This window comes from Rhinopithecus roxellana, chromosome 16 (assembly GCF_007565055.1).
Source record: "Rhinopithecus roxellana isolate Shanxi Qingling chromosome 16, ASM756505v1, whole genome shotgun sequence".
Lineage (NCBI taxonomy): Eukaryota > Metazoa > Chordata > Mammalia > Primates > Cercopithecidae > Rhinopithecus > Rhinopithecus roxellana.
In genome coordinates, this window is record NC_044564.1 from 13,338,022 (window position 1) to 13,359,251 (window position 21,230).

Below are 21,230 nucleotides of genomic sequence, written 5' to 3' on the forward strand. Positions count from 1 at the left end.
GGAGAGGGCAGGGGAGGGCTCAGGAGGACAGCAGCGTAGCACCCATCTACTGGGCAGTGATGGGCGCCACAGAAGGGCTTTGCACACTGACTCGTGTGTCCTCACAGGAACCCTATTGGTCACGTCATTACTTCTCTCTCTATTTTATTTTATTTTATTTTATTTTATTTTATTTTATTTTATTTTATGTATGTATGTATGTATGTTTGAGACAGGGTCTCACTCTGTCACCCAGGCTGGACCCCAGTGGCATGATCGCAGCTCACTGTAGCCTCAACTTCCCAGGCTCAAGCGATTCTCCTGTCTCAGCCTCCTGAGTAGCTGGGACTACAGGCGTGCATCACCACACCTAACTAATTTTTTTACTTTTTGTAGAGATGGAGTTTCACTATGTTGCCCAAGCTGGTTATTGAACGCCTAGGCTCCTATATTTTTTTCTGAATTTAGAATTCTAGGTTAACAGTTTTTTTCTTTGAGCACTTTATAAATGTTTCACTTACAATTTTTTCTTTTTTCCTTTTTTGTAATTTTTAAGGGGCTATGCTAATATTCTCTGTATTGTTCTGATTTTAGTATATGTGCTTGCCAAGGCTAGCACTCCGCTTACTTTTTTTTTCTTTTTTTTTTCTTTTTGAGGCAGAGTCTCGCTCTGTTGCCCAGGCTGGAGTCCAGTGGCAATCACTGCTCACTGCAACCTTGACCTTCTGGACTCAAGGGATCCTCTCGCCTCAACCTCCCTAGTAGCTGGAACCACAGGTATCTGCCACCACGCCCAGCTAATTTTTTGTAGACTGGATCTCCCTCTATTATTGCTCAGGCTGGTCTCCAACTCCTGGTCTCAAGCAGTCCTCCTGCCTTGGCCTCCCAATATGCTGAGATTACAGGCGTGAGCCACCACACCCAGCCTCCCCTTACTTCTGACCACTGTGGTTTCTATGAAAAATCTAGTCATTCAAATTCTTTTATAAATAATGCATCATTTTTTTTCTCTGACCACTTTCAAGACTTTTTCTTTGTTTTCAGTTTTCTTTTTCTTCTTCCTTCCTTCCTTCCTTCCTTCCTTCCTTCCTTCCTTCCTCCCTCCCTCCCTCCCTCCCTCCCTCCCTCCCTTCTTTCCTCCCTCCCTCCCTCCCTTCCTCCCTTCCTTCCTTCCTTCCTTTCTTCCTTTCTCTTTGTTTTTTGAGGGGGAGTCTCTCTCTGTCACCCAGGTTGGAATGCAGTGGTACAATCTCAGCTCACTGCAACCTCCACCTCCCAGGTTTGAGCAATTCTCCTGCCTTAGTCTCCCAAGTACCTGGGATTATAGGCATGCATCACCACGCCCGGCTTATTTTGGTATTTTTAGTAGAGATAGGGTTTCCCCACGTTGGCCAGGCTGAACTTGAACTCCTGACCTCAGGTGATCCACCCGCCTCGGCCTCCCAAAGTGCTGGATTACAGCCGTGAGCTACCGCGCCTGGCCTGTTTTTAGTTTTCACTAGTATAACTATGACATGTCTGGGATGAATTTCTTTGGGCTTACTCTTTTTGGTGTTTGCTGAGCTCCTGAATTTATAGGTTTGTGTTTTCCTCCAAACTTGCAAAGTTTTTGGCCTTTATTTCTTCACGTAACTTCCTGCACCTACTCTCTCTCCTCCCCTTCTGCAACTCCAGTAACACAAAGCGTTTGCCCTTTTGCTGTTGTCCCACAGGTCCCTGAGGCTCCGATGTTTTTTTTTTTTTTCTTATCTTCTTTCCTCCCCTCCCCTCCCCTCCCCTCCCCTCCCCTCCCCTTCCCTTCCTTGATGCAGTCTCACTCTGTTGCCCAGGCCAGAGTGCAGTGGCACAATCTCAGCTCACTGCAACCTCTGCCTCCCAAGTTCAAGCAATTCTCATGCCTCAGCCTCCCCATTAGCTGGGGTTATAGGCATACACCACCGTTCCTGGCTAATTTTTTTTTTTTTTTTTTGAGATGGAGTCTCACTCTGTCGCCCAGGCTGGAGTGCAGTGGCGCGATCTCAGCTCACTGCAACCTCCGCTTCCCGGGTTCAAGCTATTCTCCTGCCTCATCCTCCTGAGTAGCTGGGATCACAGGCATGTGCCACCATCCCCTGCTAATTTTTTTTCAGTAGAGATGAGGTTTCACCGTGTTAGCCAGGATGGTCTTGATCTCCTGACCTTGTGATCCGCCTGCCTCGACCTCCCAAAGTGCTGGGACTACTGGCGTGAGCCACTGCGGCTGGCCTAATTTTTATATTTTTAATAGAGACAGGATTTCACCATGTTGGCCAGGCTGGTCTGGAATTCCCGACCTCAAGTGATCCGTCCGCCTCGGGCTTCCAAAGTGCTGAGATTACAGGCATAAGCCACCATGCCTGGCCCCTATTGTTTTTACTCTCTGCCAATCAGATGTGATAATTTGTATTGAACTATTGTCAGGGTCACTGAATCTTCCCTTTATTTTTTATTCCACTATTGAGCTTGTCCTGTGAATTTTTTATTGCATCGATCCTTTCTGCCTTCTGTGTCTTTGCTGAGACTCTATCTTTCCATGTGTTTACCAGTTGGAACTTTCTTTTCTTTTTTTTTTTTTTTTTTTGAGGCGGAGTCTCGCTCTGTCGCCCGGGCTGGAGTGCAGTGGCCGGATCTCGGCTCACTGCAAGCTCCGCCTCCCGGGTTTACGCCATTCTCCTGCCTCAGCCTCCGGAGTAGCTGGGACTACAGGCGCCCGTCACCTCGCCCGGCTAGTTTTTTTGTATTTTTTTTTAGTAGAGACAGGGTTTCACCGTGTTAGCCAGGATGGTCTCGATCTCCTGACCTCGTGATGCGCCCGTCTCGGCCTCCCAAAGTGCTGGGATTACAGGCTTGAGCCACCGCGCCCGGCCAGAACTTTCTTGTAATAGCCGCTTTTGAGTCTTCCTCCGCTAATTCCAACATCTGAGTTATGTGGTGGTGACATCTGTATCTGCTCTCATGTAAGTAGAGGCGTTCCTGGTTCTTCCTGTGGTCAGTAATTTTGTATCCTGGACATTTTAAATATTGTTAGGAGGCTCTGGGTCTTGTTTAACTCCTACGGCAAATGTCATTATTTTTGCCTAAGGAGATGACTGATTCAGTTGGGTTCAGGTTGCACGTTCCAACCAGGCTTCTCAGGGTGTGGTTTCCATGTCAGTCCTGTGTTCAGCCCCTTTGCAGTGCTGTGCAGTGACTGACCGTGCAGCTCTGTGCTACGCGCATATCACCCAGGGGCACGTGGGGACTTGGCAGTGAGCTGGCCACAGTTCACGTCTCAGTGTCTCTGAAATGCCGTGTAGGGTCAGGCCCACATGTGCACAGCTTGGGGGTGAACCTTTGATCTCATCAAACACTGTGTTTAGTTACTTCCCTGAGCTGCCCTCTCTGGCATCTCCCAGTAACTCCTAGTTCCCCGGTGCTCCTCTTTTTGGTATTTTGGCCAGGAAACTGAGGTTTTATTTATCCTGCTCTGCCACTTACTTCCTGAGACTGCATCCATGACCAGGGTCAAGTAGTGGGAGGACAAGAGAGGAAGGATTGACCGGGCTTTGCCCTGTTCTCTTGGGACTGGAGAAGGGTCCCCTCTTTCAGTGTTTCAGGTACCTGCAGGCCCCTTTGACACAGCTGTGCCACCACGGCCAACGCAGGACTGCCTAGAGGCAGGAGTGTGAGAAAACAGAGAAAAGAAAAACCCCACAGAGGCACCCGCACTCCCAGTGCTAGGAGCCCCTTTTCCCACTCCCCTCCCAGCTCACTCTTCTCCCATCTGCTGCGCACCTTCGGCCTTCAGGTTGCCTTAAGACTAGGCCAGGAGATACTGGTTTGTTGGTATTTAGGATTCTAGTCTTTTCCCCCAACTTGCCTACTACTGGATAACTTTCTGAGTCCTCGAATAGCTGCCCCATGTGTTTTATGCATGTATTACAGCTACTCTCACTGGGGGTGACAAGGGGGGTAGCACGCATTTCATATCTCCCAGAATCGGAAATTGTGTCCTTTTAAAAAATATATATATATGCACATACAGACTCTCTCTCTCTCTCTCCATCTGTCTCTCACTTGAAAATGTATTAGGGCCAGACCAAGCGTGGTGGCTCACGCCTGTAATCCTAGCACTTTGGGAGGCCAAGGCAGGAGGATTGCTTGAGGCCAGGAGTTCTAGAGCAGCCTGGCCAACATGGCAAAACCCCGTCTCTACTAAAAATACAAAAAAATTGGCTGGGCGTGGTGGCCCATGCCTGTAGTCCCAGTACTTTGGGAGGCTGAGGCGGGCGGATTACCTGAGGTCAGGAGTTCAAGACCAGCCTGGCCAACATGGCGAAACCCTGTCTCTACTAAAAATACAAAAATTAGCTGGGCATGGTGGTGGGCACCTGTAATCCCAGCTACTTGAGAGACTGAGGCAGGGACAATCGCTTGAACCCAGGAGGCAGAGGTTGCAGTGAGCTGAGATGGCACCATTGCAGTCTAGCCTGGGTAACACAGCAAGACTCTGTCTCAAAAAAATAAATAAATAAAAAATTAAAAAGAATTAGCTGGGCATGGTGGCACGCGCCTATAATCCCATTTACTTGGGAGGCTGAGGTGGGAGAATCGCTTTAACCCAGGAGGTAGAGGTTGCAGTGAGCTGACATCATGCCACTGTGCTCCAGCCTGGGTGACAGAGTGAGACCCTGTCTCAAAAAAAAAAAAAAAAAAAAAAGGTATTAGGGTTGAATGCAGTGGTTCATGCCTGTAATCCCAGCACTTTGGGAGGCTGAGGCAGGAGGATAGCTTAAGCCCAGGAGTTCAAGACCAGCCTGGCCAACATGGTGAAACCCTGTCTCTACTAAACACACAAAAAATTTGATGGGCATGGTGGCATGCACTGGTAATTCCAGCTACTCGGGAGGCTGAGGCAGGAGAATCGCTTGAGCCTGGGAGGAGGAGGTTGCAGTGAGCCAATATGCATCACGGCACTCCAGCCTGAGTAACAGAGCAAGACCCTGTCTCAAAAAATATATATATTTATTGGGAAGCCCCAAATCTGAAGCGGTACCCAGGAATCTTTTCAGCATGCTGGTGTTGGAGTAGCAGTTCTCACGAGCTTGTTCCGCATGGCCCTCAGCCATGGGATCTATGTCACAAACACCTGCGGGCCGGGCTGCAACGCTGACTCTGAACAGTGTGTTTACATCTGACCTCAAATTGTTCATTGTGAGCGGATGGTCTTCTGCCCAGGTGTAGGCAGATATCCAGAGCCCAGAGGCTGTTCTAAATCGGGGGTGGACACATGTTTTCTGAAAAGGCTGAAGAGACACTTGTCGAGGCTTTGCAGGCTATACGGCTTCTATCACAACGACCAGCTCTGATGTAATACATAGGCAGCCGTACACAACACAGACATAAAAGGGCATGGCTGTGCTCTAGAAAGACTTTTATCTTAGAAGCAGGCAGCAGGCCAGATTTGGCCTGGGGGCTGTAGCTTGCCAACCCCTGTTCTAAGTAACACTTTCACATTGATCACAAAAACATTTCTATCCTTTCTCTTGAGCTCTCAATAGAAAGCAAACTTCCAGCCGGGCGCGGTGGCTCACACCTGTAATCCCAGCACTTTGGGAGGCTGAGACGGGCAGATCATGAGGTCAGGAGAATGAGACCATCCTGGCTAACACGGTGAAACCTCATCCCTACTAAAAATATAAAAAAACTAGCGAGGCACGGTGGCACGTGCCTGTAGTCCCAGCTACTCGGGAGGCTGAGGTAGGAGAATCGCTTGAACCTGGGAGGCAGATGTTCCAGTGAGCCAAGATCACGCCGCTGCACTCCAGCCTGGGTGACAGAGCAAGACTCCATCTCAAAACAAAAAAAAAAAAAGAAGCAAACTTCCACCTTCCAGGAGTGTTAGGAGAAAGGCCAGCTTCACTGCAGACTTTCATTTTCACTAAGTTCCCTCCCAGTCACCCGACTTCCAAGCTCCGTGGCTTGATTCTGCGTCTCCAGTTGAGTGCCCCCTGCAGGCCCTGAGTTGTTTTCACTGCTAGGACCCTTCCCCACACCCGAGACCCTCCTCCTCAGCACCCCCCACTTCTAGCAAGATGAGCAAGATGGTGTTGCCTGCCTTGGGCTCACCATTTGCAATTGGAGACAGTCAAACATGACCAAGGCAAGGCAGATAGTGAGAAGGGTTGTGATGGAAAAACCATGGCCAGGAGAGTCCAGTTATTCCTGAAGTCTCTAGTGAAGGGGACTGGAGTGGACTGTGGAGGGGCCGTCTGAGGCTGGAGGGAATGGCAGCCAGAAGTGAGGCAGGGACCAGAAAACCCAGCCCTTTACCCCAGCTTCGCACTCTTAACTCAGAGTGTCCAACCAACCCCGTGGGAACCTTTCCTAAAACTGACCCTTCGGTCAGTCACTATGTTTAAGGTTTCCCACCTCTTTTCTCTAGGACGTGCCAAACAATCTTTTGGCAGAGAATTAAAGGGGAGGGAAAGATGGCCCGAGTGACTGGAAGTGGGCCAGCATTTTCCCCTACAAAATGCTGTGTGCCTTAATCCATTATTTCTTATGCATTTGCCAGGTTGGATTAGATTCTTGCATAGCAGATCACCAGGCTGGAAGCATTCAACGGAGTCTTCCTTTCTTCTCTTCAGTCTTTTTTTTTTTTTTTTTGAAACAGGGTGTTGCTCTGTCGCCCAGGCTGGAGTGCAATGGCACAGTCATGGCTCGCTGCAGCCTCAACCTCCTGGGCTCAAGCTATCCTCCCACCTCAGCTTCCTGGGTAGCTGGGACTATAGGCACGTGCCACCATGCCCGTCTATCTTTCATTTTTATTTTGTGTGAGACGTGGTCTCCCAGTGTTGCCCAGGCTGATCTTAAACTGGGCTGAAGCGATCTTCCTGCCTCAGCTTCCTGAGGAGCTGGGGCCACAGGCGCGCACCACCTTGCCTGGCTAAGTTTATAATTTTTGTAGCGACAGGGTCTCACCATGTTGCCCAGGCTGGTCTCAGACTCCTGGGCTCAAGTGATCCACATGTCTTGGCCTCCTGAAGTGCTGGGATGATAGGCATGAGCCACCGTGCCTGGCTGTCTTTGATCTTTAAAGCTAAGCCGTTTTCTCTTTTCATCATGATAGCTACTCATCAAATTTGGTCAAATATAGGGGGGTGGTACTTCTTTGGCTTAAGTGTACCCGAGTTGCCCAGGACTGGACCCCCTTAGCAGGGGTGGGGGCTGTCTGTGAAAGCACAGCTGGATACGGTCTTAGCCATCAGGCGGTGTTTCAAATTCAGTATGCCAAGAGTTCCTGGAACCAAGACTCTCAGTGTGATGAGCATTCGTTCTAAGCACACAGGAAGGGAGAAATTGTGTGGTTCCTATCCTCAGGAATAACATGCACCTAAAACATGTGGCCTACTCATGAGCCACCATCACCACCCTTGCCAAACGAAAGGCCCAGTGGAGAAGGTGCCACAGTCTGTCTCAGTCAGCAAAGGCAGCAGGACTTCCCTATGCCTGGTTGTGGAAGACCTGCCTTTCCCTTTTCAGATTTCCTTTGAAGATGCTATGATCCCCAAACCACCTGTGACCCAGGAACTTGAGCAGGAACTGCTGTGAGAGGGCCGCTCTTCCCCCGGCCCTCTCTCCTGGTCAAGAGCGTTTGCTTCAACCAGCTGCCTTGGTGCGGCAGAAGCCAGGAGCTGGCCTGCTGGCCACTGGAAGGCAGAGGTCTCTGGGGTCCAGGCAGGCAGGAGAGCGGAACAGGCCCAGAGCCTCTGCTCCAGCTCTCCATCTCACCCCAGGAGAAGCTAGAGACCTGAACTGAGCATGCATCTGAGCCTGGCATCAGGCACTACGCCCAGCAGCTTCTCCAGCTTTATGGGACCCTACATGGTCAATGTTACTATTATTGTGCCCATTTTATAGCTGCAGGGCCCGAGGCACGCCCAGAGTCACACAGTGGGAAGCAGCAGGACTGGTCAGGGTGGACCAGGCATGTGGTACACAGGACCAGCGCTGTGACCCAGGGGCTCCAGGGCTGTGCCGTGCAGCCCGGGACAGAAGCTCAAAGGCTGGGCAAAGCCTACCTACTCCCTGTCATGTTTTGTGCCATTCACAGGCCCCCATGTGTCCCCATGCCACCTGATATGTTCCTCAACTGGAGTCACGACCAAAAGCCTTGTCATGGTTTGTTGGCCTACCCGGCTCCCCAGCCAGTGTTTCCTAAAAGTATTCATTCATTCATTCATTCATTCATTCATTCATTCATTCATTCATTCATCTATTCTCTTATGCAACAAATCACTTTGCTAAGCACAGGGGCCAAAGCAGTGAACAACAAAGTTAAACGTCTGCTCTTAAGAAACAGAAGTTCTAGTCATGGAGAGACAGACAGTGTGAACCAGATAAACAAGCAAAGGTGTTATGTCAGCCAGAGGTGGATCTGAACTTCATAGCAGGAAGAGAGGCTTGGCATGGGGCCAAGGCGTCTGTGGGCCCCTCTGTCCCATCCACCCCACACAACCACTGCAGAACGCCCAGGGTGGGTGTCTGGATACCACTGAGAAACTCTTGAAGTCTCTCTCCTTTCCAACCTCAAAACATACGGAGCAGTACTATTTCGTGTAAGTAATTTTTGCAAGTTACAGCGTTCCAATGGAAATGCTTCTGGTGGGTAAGCATTCTGGATTCTAGGTGGAAATCTAGAATCCAGAGATGCAGGGCCTCAGGGTGGGCTGCCAACAATCGTCTGTGTGTCCCACTGGCTACGTACACCCCCTTGAAGCCGCACTGCACTTCTTTCCCCGTTCCAGAATCTAACAAGGCTGCACAGTTTTCACACAGGATTCAGCTGGCCTGGACAGGTTTGTTTCCGTGATTTTTAAAAAAATCTCTACCTCACTGACTGATAGTTTCTGGGGAAAATATGGCGATTCTCTCTGTGATTGCAACTGGATATCCCAAACGTGCCCTCAGTGATCTAGAATAGCCTTTCTTTTTTTTTGTTTTGTTTTGTTTTGTTTTTTTGAGACAGAGGCTCATTCTGTTGCCCAGGCTGGAGTGCAGTGGCATGATCTTGGCTCACTGCAACCTCTGCCTCCCAGGTTCAAGCAATTCTCCTGCCTCAGCCTCCTGAGTAGCTGCGATTACAGGAGCCCACCACCACACTGGGTAATTTTTATATTTTTAGTAGAGATAGGGTTTCACCCCGTTGGTCAGGCTGGTCTCGAACTCCTGACTTCCAAGTGATCCCCTTGCCTCGGCCTCCCAAAGTGCTGGGATTACAGGCGTGAGCCACTGCACCCGACCTAGAATAGTCTTTCAAATGTGCGTTCAACTTCTGTGAATTCTTCCTGAGCTTATTTAGAAGCTTGGTCTGCATAACCTGTTTGCATAGTGCACCTGCAGTGTGGACGGAGTACAGGACTATGCATCCCAAGTCACCATCATAAAAATGATGATATCTGGCCGGGCGCGGTGGCTCAAGCCTGTAATCCCAGCACTTTGGGAGGCCGAGACGGGCGGATCACAAGGTCAGGAGATCGAGACCACCCTGGCTAATACGGTGAAACCCCGTCTCTACTAAAGAATACAAAAAACTGGCCGGGCGAGGTGGCGGGCGCCTGTAGTCCCAGCTACTCGGGAGGCTGAGGCAGGAGAATGGCATAAACCCAGGAGGCGGAGCTTGCAGTGAGCTGAGATCCGGCCACCGCACTCCAGCCTGGGCGACAGAGCCAGACTCCGTCTCAAAAAAAAAAAAAAAATGATGATATCTATTGTTAATACTATAAATTAAAATCTCAATTATGATTGACATCGTTATTAGTTGCATTACACTATATGTGATTATATTATATTATAAATAATATATTGACTATATGAGTATTTATAATGTGTGTTGTTATTGTGATTATTTTGATGATGGTGGTAGCCGTCGTCTACGTGCCTGGTTTGGCGTGTTATCTGCTACATGACATTTCAGGCGCACCTTGCACTCTGCAAGAGGCTGCAGTTATATTCTGGGTGACTCCCCTTGGTTGGGAGTGTAGCATCGGCAGCAGGATTGTGTGCTGTGGAGTCCTCACAGTAGCCCTGCGGAGGGGGCACTATTGTCTACCCTGTTTCACAGATGCGAAAGCCAGGCCCTGAAGAGGTTGTGTGTCTTGCTGAAGATCCCACAGTTAAGTCTCAGAACCGAGATGCAAACACGGTGTTGTACTGTTGGCCACTCTGTTCTTGTTTCAAAGGTTGCATCTCAAAAAGGCAGCGAGTGTTATTTTGGTGAGAGCTTCACTTCTTTCCTTAGGCTTCAGTTTTCCCATCTATACAATCATGGGGTTGGACTTGAGCACGGAAATCCCTTCTAGCCTTATAGTTCTGTGATTCTGATCATGTCCATGCTGTTGTTACCTGCAGAGTAAAGGAATATCTCCTTCAATTTGTTTTAAACTTTCTTCTAACCTTCAAGGGGCATCCAGTGCCTTTTCATCTCTTCCCGCTGGAGACAGGATTTCAAGAGTAAGAGGTTAGGCTTCTAATTATGTGCTTTGGTTGTGCAAAAAGAAAACAAACCCTCATCCAAAATAAACAGAATTTCTTGCTTTTAGGGAGAAAAATGACACATATGCATATTCATTTATATGGTAATGATTATTATTTAGCTACACAGGGACTAGAATTGGTAATTTAGAGCACAAAAAGAATGCAGGGAATAGTGTTCAGGGAAAAATAACGCAATCATAACCCATCAGGATTCTGTATTAATGCAGGGGAGTGGTTTCTTTTTCTTTGTTTTTTCTTTTTTTTTTTTTTGGTCTAATGCAATCTCTTTGAAGAATTTTTTTTTTTTGAAGTGACCATCAAATGCTTAGAGAAAGAAAAATTAGCACTCTGTATTGGAACAATCAAAAGGCATTGCTGGCTCTACCTGTTGGATACCCATTAGCCATTTGTTAGGGACAATCAGGAGAATGTGTCCGAATCTTCAGACTACCCCTGTAGGGCAAAGAAAAGGTAAGACATAAGGCAGTAAGTTCTGGAAACTTGGAGGGAAAGGCTCAGTACCAAAGAGATTCTAAATTTTACCTTGTCCATAGTCACCATTTGTGCTCTATTTTATTTAAATTGCTAAGAATCCCTTTCCTTTATTTGGAACCTGATCCATCTCCCCGCAGCTACCCTGGTTTCTTCCCAATCCTTTCTTCACATTGCTGCTGGAAGGATGGCTTTTTAAAGAATGAATGAATTTATTTCATAACCACCATATATTCATTCCTATGGTTCCAAAGGCACCAAAGTCCCCCGTCACTCCTGTTCCTTAACCACCCAGTTTCCTTCCCTGGAGGCAACTGATGTTCACACTTTCTTTAAAGTGCACCCTTCTGAGGATGATTTTAAACATAGAGAAACATTTGTTATTTTAAAATAAATGTGGCTGTGACCCTCCACTGCTTCCGGGAGCCCTGTGTGTCCTGGGCCTGCCTGCGGCTCAGCTTCATCCCTGGACTTCTCTCATCTACCCGTTCAGTACCCGCCACCTTTCCCCAGCTCAACCTGCACCCATCCTGCTCAGGCCTTTGTGTGCAGCTGCCAGACCCTAATTGCATTAGTCCGTTCTTGCAATGCCACAAAGAAATACCTGAGATTGAGTAATTTATAAAGAAAAGAGGTTTAATTGGCTCACGGTTCCGCAGGCTGCATGGGAAGCATTGGGCTGGCATCTGCTCAGCTTTGGGGAGGCCTTAGGAAGTTTCCCATCATGGCAGAAGGTGTAGGGGGAGCAGGCATATCACGTGGCCAGAGCAGGAGCAAGAGAGAGAGAGTGGGAGGGGGAGGCGCCACGCACTTTTAAACAACCAGATCTCGTGAGAACTCACTATTGTGAAGATAGCACCAAACCATGAGTTTGGTTTGGTGCCCCCATGATCCAAACACTTCCCACCAGGCTCCACATCTAACAATGGGGATTATATTTTAATGTGAGATTTGGGTGGGAACACATATCCAAACTATATCACTAAGCAACTCTCAATGATTTCCCACCCCCTTGTGTCCATGCTATGTAATCCTCTCCCCTTGAGTGGGAGCAGGACCAGCTGAATATGGCAAAGGTGAGGGGATGTCACTCCTGTGCTACATTACTTTATGTAAGAATGTGCTTTAGCAGACCAGAGAGAGATCCTCCCTGCTGGCATGATGAAGTATGCAGCCATGTTGGAGAAGCCCACATGACTGGTCTCTAGGAACTGCAGGGACCTCCAGCTCCCAGCAAGCGAGAAACCAGAGCCCTCAGGCATACGGCAGCAGGGAAATGGATCCTGTCAACAATCCAGATGAGCTGGGAAGAGGGTTCTCCCTCAGTCAAGCCTCCAGATGAGAACACAGCCCAGTCAACACCTTGCCTGCAGCCTTTGAGACTGAGTAGATGACCCAGCTGAGCTGTGCTTAGACTCCTGCCCCTTGGAAACCATGTGATAATAATTGTATTGTCTAAAGTTGCTAAGATTGTTATGCAGCAATAGAAAAGGAATACACAGTGCTCTTAACCCCACCCCTTAGCTAGAAAACTGCTCTCATTCCTCAGCCTTAGCTTCAAGTCACTTCTTCAGGGAGGCCTCCCCTGACCTTGTCCAGCCCCACATGAGGCCGACCTGCCTGTTACATGTGCTCACAGCATTCTGCTCTCCAACTCTGCACTGTCATAGTTAGAAATGCAAGATCTTTCGTGTGGTACCTGGCATAGACTCCATGCTGGGTAAATACTTATAGGATGAATGAATGAATCAATCAATCAGTCAATCAACGAGTCAATCAATGAATCAATGAATGCCATTTGGAGAATTCCCCAGTTTTGCACCACCATGGCAGTGAATTCCTATCCCAACATGCTTGTGGCCCAAGGAGGGAAAGGTGTTTAAAATCCAACAGCCCTATCCAGTCATATCCGAATGTCCTAATAATGGTTTCAACACCAGGAACACATCTGTCTTCAGGCTTCTCTGGGGAGATTGTTTTGGCCAGTGTGCTAGCTTTGTTTTCTGTGAATTTTGGATCTGTTTAGCGACTTCTTCCTTGTATTCTAAAATTATTTCCATCATTAATGCTTTCAAGTTTCCCGTTTGGCTTTGGACTCCTGCACCTTGAGAAAGTTCAAGCGCTGCACCCTAAGGCTAGAGGTGCCCCCGTGGTACCTACCCCGGGTTCAAGTTTTTGAGAACCAGTCTTCCAAGCTGATCTCCTGTGCCAGGAGATTTTCCTGTCTCCTCCTCCTTTATTCCTGCAATCAACTGTAACAAGAATCAAGCACCAAGGTGCTTGATTTTAAAACATTAAATAAATGTGTAACATAAAAGTGATCATGCCTGGTGGATGAATCCCAGTTTGTCTCATCAATGTCCTTTAAAAAGCCATCTACAGAAATCATCCCACCAAAACCTCTCATGAAAAGGGAAACTGAGGCCCAGATGGAGGAAGGAATTTTGTTGATGTGCCACAGGCCAGGTCAGTGTGGCATTTTACAGGCCACCATGCAGAGGCTCCTGGCTACCTGACTGGCAGGTCAGGCTTCAGCTGGACTCGGCAAGCTTGTGCCAGGCCTTATGACAAAGGCGTTTTTATGTCACCAGCACCAGACATTTGGAATATCACAGACTGGAAAATATCTGGCAAATAAAAAAATGTTTTCGCGTACGGATGCCGCCCCCACGCTGCTGCAGGGGCAAAGGAAAGACTTGTGCCCAATTATGATGGCTCGTCATGTGTGGAGAATTTTATTATTCATCAAAAGGCAGAGGCCTTCCCGCACCGGGAATGTGATTTTTATGGGCTGCACACATGGCTCATGTTCATATCTGCTGACCTGAGCCGTCCCTCAAGTATCTGGGCTGGCAGACAGCAGCGAGGGACACTCAGACAGGGACTGGTGTGGACAGCCTGCTCGGGCCGCAGTGCTTTTTTGTGTAGAGCGCCCTGTAATTCATAGACAAGCAGCATGGCCTTAGGTGCTGCGGCGCATGTCCTGAAGTAACAGCTGTCTCGCTGTCTCTGATTAAATGAGATGATCCAAGCGTAACGGTTAGCGCTGTGCCAGGCCCGGAGGTCCACTTAAGAGTTAAGATGCTTTTTACATGCTAGATGACCTGGGTGAAGGCCATTTGAGGATCCCTTATGAGTAGAAGTCCACTGCTGCTTCATACCTGGCTTTGTGTTAGACAACAGTCCTAGACGCTTTCTGGGTGGGTTTATGATCTACCAGCAACATCACAGTGTGCTTTTTTTTTGGCGCTATCTCGGCTCACTGCAAACTCCGCCTCCTGGGTTCAAGCGATTCTCCCACCTCAGCCTCCCAAGTAGCTGGAATTGCAGGTGTGTGCCACCACAACTGGCTAATTTTTGTATTTTTAGTAGAGACAGGGTTTCACCATGTTGACCAGGCTGGTCTCGACCTCCTGACCTCAGGTGATCCACCTGCCTCAGCCACCCAGATTCCTGGGATTACAGGCGTGTACCACTGCGCCTGGCCTGTGGTACACTTTTGAAACCACAACTCAAGTGAGTTCTATTATATCCCCATACCTGGGTGGATGAGAGTCAGCAGCCTTCTCAGTGTCGTGTCTGAGGAAAAAAATCAATGAAATGTCACAGCCAGCTGCAGCCTGCCTTCCTCGTGCCTGTTCACTTGCCTTGGGGTGTGTGTGTGTGTGTGTGTGTGTGTGTGTGTGTGAGTTTCCACTAGGGATTGAGTCCCACCACTCTGGAGGTTAGGAATGGTTCAAAAGGTTGCCAAACGCGAGTGTAATGCAGGAAGCCAAGCACGTGGGATGCTGGGTTCACTCCTTTGGAGATGGAGCTGGGCTGTGAGGGAAGGACCTTAAGTGTGACTGCAGCAGGAAATTGGTTTCTTGATGCTTGTGAACCCAGGAGGCAGAGGTTGCAGTGAGCCGAGATTGCGCCACTGCGCTCCAGCCTGGGTGACAGAGCGAGGCTCCATCCCCCCTGCAAAAAAAATGTTTTCTTTACAATTTACACAGTTTCAGTATTCTGTCATAAGCAGCAAAAATGGACTAAGACAGCGCTCAACTGGTGGGTGGTGCCTCCTCAGTCTGCATTCTGTTCACAGTGTCTCCTCTTTCTTCTTCCTTAACTGTGAGGCTCAGAGCCCCTGCAGAGTCAAAGCCACACTGTGACTAACAAAAGCTAGACCCGCTGCATTCTCCCCGGTGCTGCTGAGCAGGAGCCTGCGGAAGGATGCTGCCCCCATCTGCATCCCGCTAATGCATTCTAGACATCGCCTCTTATTCCCCAGCACCTCTTCTAGAAGTCTTCCTTATTCTCTCATCAAAAGCAAAGGAAGGAAACACGGAGGCTGTCCACCAGGACCCATGAGCAGTTAAATGGGATATGAACAAGTCTCTGCTTCAGTGTGTTAAAGGAATATTACCTTGCCCCATGACTCATTGAGCCTGTGATCATGTTACAGTAAAGACAAGGAAGAAGGAAAATGAAGGCCCGAGTTAAGCCCAGACACAGCTGGTGAAGAGCAGAAATGGTCCATCAAGATAAGGGTACACATCGGCCGGACGTGGTGGCTCAGGCCTGTAATCCTAGCTGTGGGAGGCCTAAGTGGGTGGATCTTTTGAGGTCAGGAGTTCGAGACCAGCCTGGCCAACATGGTGAAACCCTATGTCTGGTAAAAATACAAAAATTAGCCAGGTGTGGTGGCAGGCGCCTGTAATCCTACTACTCAGGAGGCTGAGGCAGGAGAATCGCTTGAACCCGGGAGGCGGAGGTTGCAATGAGCTGAGATCACGCCACTGCACTCTCCATCTGGGCGACAGATGGAGACTCGATCTCAACAAAAAAATAAAAAATAAGGTACACAGAATGCTCAGCTAGCATTTACTGGCACCTGATATGTGCCGAATACCACGTCACACTGTGATGCATTTTCCCATTGAAACGGCACGACTGTGCTATGATGTTTTTCAACAGCTAAGACTTCTGGGGCACCTGCTGTGCACCAGCAAATGTTCTAGGTGGCTCAAAACAGAGGGCTGGCAGGAGCAGGCAGGTGCCAAGAGCTGCCGTCATTCTACGGATGAGGCCGTAGCACAGGAGCCCCACCCACTGACCCAAAGGAAGGATAAATACATTACCTAAAAGAAAAACTGACCTTCTCGAAATGCATCAGGTTCCAAATGTCTGCTTCCACATAATCTTCCTCCTGGAGCTAAAGAAAGAATGCCATCATCAGATGCAACACTTGGACCATTCTGTTGAACCTTGACCATGTCCGCAGATCCCTGGAGTCAGGTCTCTGATGCACGTGGGAAGCAAGTTCAGGCCCTCAGCCCTAAAAGTGTCTGTACCAGCTGGGGGTGTTTTCTGTACTGTATACAAAATGCAAAATTCTTTTTTGTGTTCCCAGGTTGACTCCTCTTAGAGCTCATGTAATATCATGGAAACTTGGTTCTTTCACTATAAGTGGGGAGAGGATGTAGCACACTTTTGACTGTAGAACCAAAAGTTTAGAATTTACATGGTGGGTTTCTATAGTCTTTTTTTTTTCCTCCTCTTTGGTCATAGATTTATGCTTCCCTGCCTATAACATGAGTCAGTATTTTATAGTGGAAACGGTAACGGAGTGGAGGAGCTAGATGCTGGTCCATAGAACCACCAGCTGTTTGTTTTATTTCTCCTTGTGGTGTCATTGGGCTGGCATTAATTACACTGCTTTCATCCCACTGACAGTAGGAACACAGGATTTTCTTGCCATTGTTTTGACACTCACAGGTTTATAGATGTCACTTGCCTCCTCCAAGGAGTGAGGTTTTATTGATCCACAGCTCTGCTGAGGCCCTGACTGTGTGTTCCTCAAATACAGATACAGTTAGGTTTGCAGAGGGTTGGAAGGGGAGGTCTGAGTTCCACTCAGGAAACTTATGGCCCGCATCACAGTGAGGCAGGGCTTCTGAGGGCTTGGTGAGGTGCCGGGCAGAGTACAGTGATCACACCCCCCACGCCCCCTTATTTGTGGGTGTTTCTGTAAGAGACCCTGATGCTGAGGCTGTGATTGGTTGGTTGGTGTGATGCAGGCTTGTTAAGGGCACATGTTGACCACGTGTCTGCATACAGAGCCACAGCACCCCGTGTGAGAGGAACGTGTGTTCCGATACGCTCTGTGGGTGCATGATGCCTCAGATGATCCCTTTCACTGCAGTAGACAAGGAAAAAGAGATGATCAGATGCAGGACAGGGCCTGAGGTTTGAGCAGACGCAAGTGGACCTTGGAGCAGGAGCAAGTATTCGAGAAGCATGGAGATGCTGGGAACGGGACTGGACCCAGAAGCACCGACCACATCACTCTTCTCTTAGGCTGAGCAGAGAGTCACAGGTGCCAGGCCTGCTCCTGAGAGCTAGCAGGGCATCCACAGCAGAAGGGCAGAGCAGAAGGGGGCCAACTCCTCATTCTCCCATTCTTTTTTTTTTTTTTTTTTTTTCTTTTTGAGACAGAGTCTCACTCTGTCACCCAGGCTGGAGTGCAGTGGTGCAATCTCGGCTCACTGCAACCTCTGTCTCCTGGATTCAAGCGATTCTCCTGCCTCGGCCTCCCGAGTAGCTGGGACTACAGGCGTGCACCACCACACCCAACTAATTTTTGTATTTTTAGTAGAGATGGGGTTTCACCATGTTGGCCAGGATGGTCTCGATCTCTTGACCTCATGATCCGCCTGCCTCGGCCTCCCAAAGTGCTGGGATTATAGGCGTGAACCACCATGCCCAGCCCATTCTCCCATTCTTAGGCTGAGTTTGGTCTGTTTTTCAAATGAGTTGTCAACTATGAATAGCCTGTGTATGCCAGGAGACATTTATTAAGCACCTACTGTCTGCCAGATATTGTGCCACCACTTTAGGTACATCGTTGCATGTAACCCTAAAGACTATGAAGTGCAGACACTATTTTCATCATTCCTGTTATACAGATAAGGAAACAGTCACGTGGGTTAGAGGACGAGCAAACTCCCCTCAGAGAGGGCCGCTGGCCGAGTGATGGCAAATGGTGTGAGCCCACCTTGGGGCGAATCCACAGTAGCTGTCAGCTCACTAGACTCCCGCATTCTAATTGAAATGTGTCTGTCCCAGCTGGGTGTGGTGGCGCACCTGTAATCCCAGCACTTTGGGAGGCCGAGGCAGGAGGATGACTTGAGGCCAGGAGTTTGAGAGCAGCCTGGGCAATATAGCGAGACCCCAGTTTCAAAAAAAGAGAAATGTGTCTGCCCCAAGTCCTCCTTAATTAAAGATCTTCTCTCAGTTCATATCTGGAATGCCAGTTGCTCCTGTTTCCCTGAGATTTGCCTTTTCAAACAATTTTTTTATATTAAGTTCTACAAACTTAAGTGGGACTCTTTGGAAGTAGGTAGAGAAAAAGATCGTTCACCTTTCTCAAAATTACAATGATAAAACTAGTTAACTTTGGGTCATTTCTTTGTTGCCAGGCACTACACTTGTTTTGTTGTTTGTTTTTTCAGAGATGGGGTCCACTCTGTCACCCAGGCTGGAGTGCAGTGGCACAATTATAGCTCCCTGCAGCCTCAAACTCCTGGACTCAAGTGATCCTTCCACTTCAGCCTCCCGAGTAGCTGGGACTACAGGTGCATGTCACTGTGCCCGGCTAACTTTTTTTTTTTTTTTTTGAGATGGAGTTTTGCTCTTGTTGCCCAGGGTGGAGTACAATGGCACGATCCCGGCTCACCGCAACCTCCACCTCCCAGGTTCAAGCAATTCTCCTGCCTCAGCCTCCCGAGTAGCTGGGATTACAGTCATGCACCACCATGCCCAACTAATTTTGTATTTTTAGTAGACATGGGGTTTCTCCATGTTGATCAGGCTGGTCTTGAACTCTCAGCCTCAGGTGATCCACCCACCTTGGCCTCCTAAAGGGCAGGGGTTATAGGCGTGAGCCACTGCGCCTGGCCTGATTTTTTACTTTTTTTATAGAAGCGGGGTCTCACTGTGTTGTCCAGGCTAGTCTAGAACTCCTGGCCTCAAGCAATCCTCCCACCTTGGCCTCCTAAAGTGCTCTTAATGGGCATGAGCCACAGTGCCTGGCCTGTTTGTTTATAATCCTCGTTTAATTATTTCATCAACAGTGAGCTAGATTTTGATTATTCCCATTGTGCAGAGGAGAGTGAGGCCAGAGGGGATGAAGTGACTGGTTGAAAGTCACACACTGGCTGTGGCACAGGTCGTCTGGTTCCAAAGCCACTGCTTTCCACCATCACAATAAACGGATCCTTTCCAGGGCTAATCTTGTTTCTAGAGAGGTGGGTCTACATCACAGACATGGTCTAAAGTGTTTGAGGGGAAAGGGCCCTGGGTGCTGGGTTATCCATGTCCGTTACTTTCATCTAAAGCACATTATGCCTGACCTGGAGAGCTAAATGTGAACCTCCAAAGTGAGTTATCTCTGCAGGGGGCTGTCTTGGGGCCATCCCCGCCTCAGAGCTGGGGTAGACTGCTCCATCTGGGGACAGAACAATTTGTTCTTCAAACTGTGTCTCCTTCCATGGAGTGGCTTCAGGGGTACCATAGACATTTGATATGAATTTGATTTAATTGTTTTAAAACTATTTAGGAACTAGTAAAAAGCCTCTTGAGGTCGGGCACGGTGGCTCATGCCTGTAATCCCAGCACTTGGGGCAGTGGAGGCGGGCGGATCATGAGGTCAGGAGATCGAGACCATCCTGGCTAACACGGTGAAACCCCGTCTCTACTAAAAAATATAAAACATTAGCCAGGCATGGTGACACGTGCCTGTAGTCCCAGCTACTCGGGAGGCTGAGGCAGGAGAATCACTTGAACCCGGGAGGAGAAGGTCGCAGTGAGCTGAGATTGTGCCATTGCACTCCAGCAGCCTGGGCGACAGAGCGAGACTCTGTCAAAAAAAAAAAAAAAAAAAAAAAAAAAAAGGCATCTCTTGAATGCCTGCAATTGGGCTTTACCAGGTTTTCATACCCTAGAGATCATTGGCCTGTAGGCTACACATCTAGGAGTAATGATCTCCCCGCATCTGCAGGTTTGTATAAAAACACCACGCATGTATCATTGATTATCAAGGGTAGAATTCAACACTGTTGTTTAGAAAAATCACTCCTGCATATTTCAGCGTTGTAAGAGCATAATCACTGTTATAGGCTGTGCCCAGAAAAAGGTCAGGCAAAGCCCTGGGCACACCTCACCTCGCCCAGGTGGAGGAATCAGAGCAAGTTGCGGGGTAACGGGGTCCTGCTACAGTCATACACGTGGAATGTGGAATACTAACGTTCCGTGTTCAATGCATTCCGTGTTCAGTGCTAACAGGGGGTGCATATTGTTTGGGATTCAACTCTGAGATAAAAATTCTTGCTAGTCATCTTTCAGGTGAGTTGAATATGGAAGGCATCCTAGGGTTCTATGGCAGGCTAAGGTTTTTATGTTTCTGTATAAACCAAAGTAACTGCTACTGAGGCAGTGTGATGTCAGCTTTTTTGTGTTCATCAAAGTAGTCTCATTGTTCTCACCGATTGGCTTTAGAACATATCACTGTCCCAAACTGGAACTTTTAAGATGCATTTCCTTCCTGGCTGACAGAGTCTCTCTCCTCTACGTGGGGAAACCACGCGGTATTTCATTAGGAAACGTTGGGCCTTCGGTGTCTCTTGTGAGGCTTGCCCTGGTTCAGACTTGGAGCTGAGCAAAACTGATTTATTGAGTCCAAGTCTTCAGCCTCAGCTTGTCTCCTTGGGACTGCAGAGATTGAGCATGCAGCTCCAGGGAATGCCTCCGGTGGAGTCTGCAGTCGGAGCTGGGAGCCAGATCAGGGGCAGGACTGGGGGAAGCACCCAGGGGAGCCCCACCCTCTGGTCCTGGGAGGAGAGGGGAGGAGCGGGAAGGCAATGCATCAAACAGGCAGAGGCCCAGAGGGCAACAGAGCCTTACCCTGTGAAGTTGCTAATTGCGCTTTAATAATAGTCAGGAGGGCAAAAGAGGCCAGTGTTCGCACAAAGCCGGACGGCTCGTACTGCATCAGGCCGCGCTCTGCTGGGCCTCGCCAAGTTCCCCAGGCTGGCTGGCTTCTTTTCTTTCCTTTTTTTTTTCATCTGTGACATCTGCTCAGTGCTTGTCCCTCCTGTGATACCATACCCCTCGCAGCTGTGCAGACCTCCAGCTCTGCACTGGTGCCTGGAGTGCCCTGAGCATACGGCCTTTTTGATGTGTGA

At 48.7% G+C, this 21,230-nt stretch overlaps 1 protein-coding gene and 1 pseudogene across 2 annotated transcripts in view; one reads left to right on the forward strand and one right to left on the reverse strand.

The window, feature by feature from the left end:
• The window catches only part of AK8 (adenylate kinase 8), a 163,408-nt gene that overhangs the window by 26,410 nt on the left and 115,768 nt on the right, over positions 1 to 21,230 (forward strand). The window lies entirely within an intron of this gene.
• On the reverse strand, positions 499 to 598 carry LOC115894062 (annotated as a pseudogene).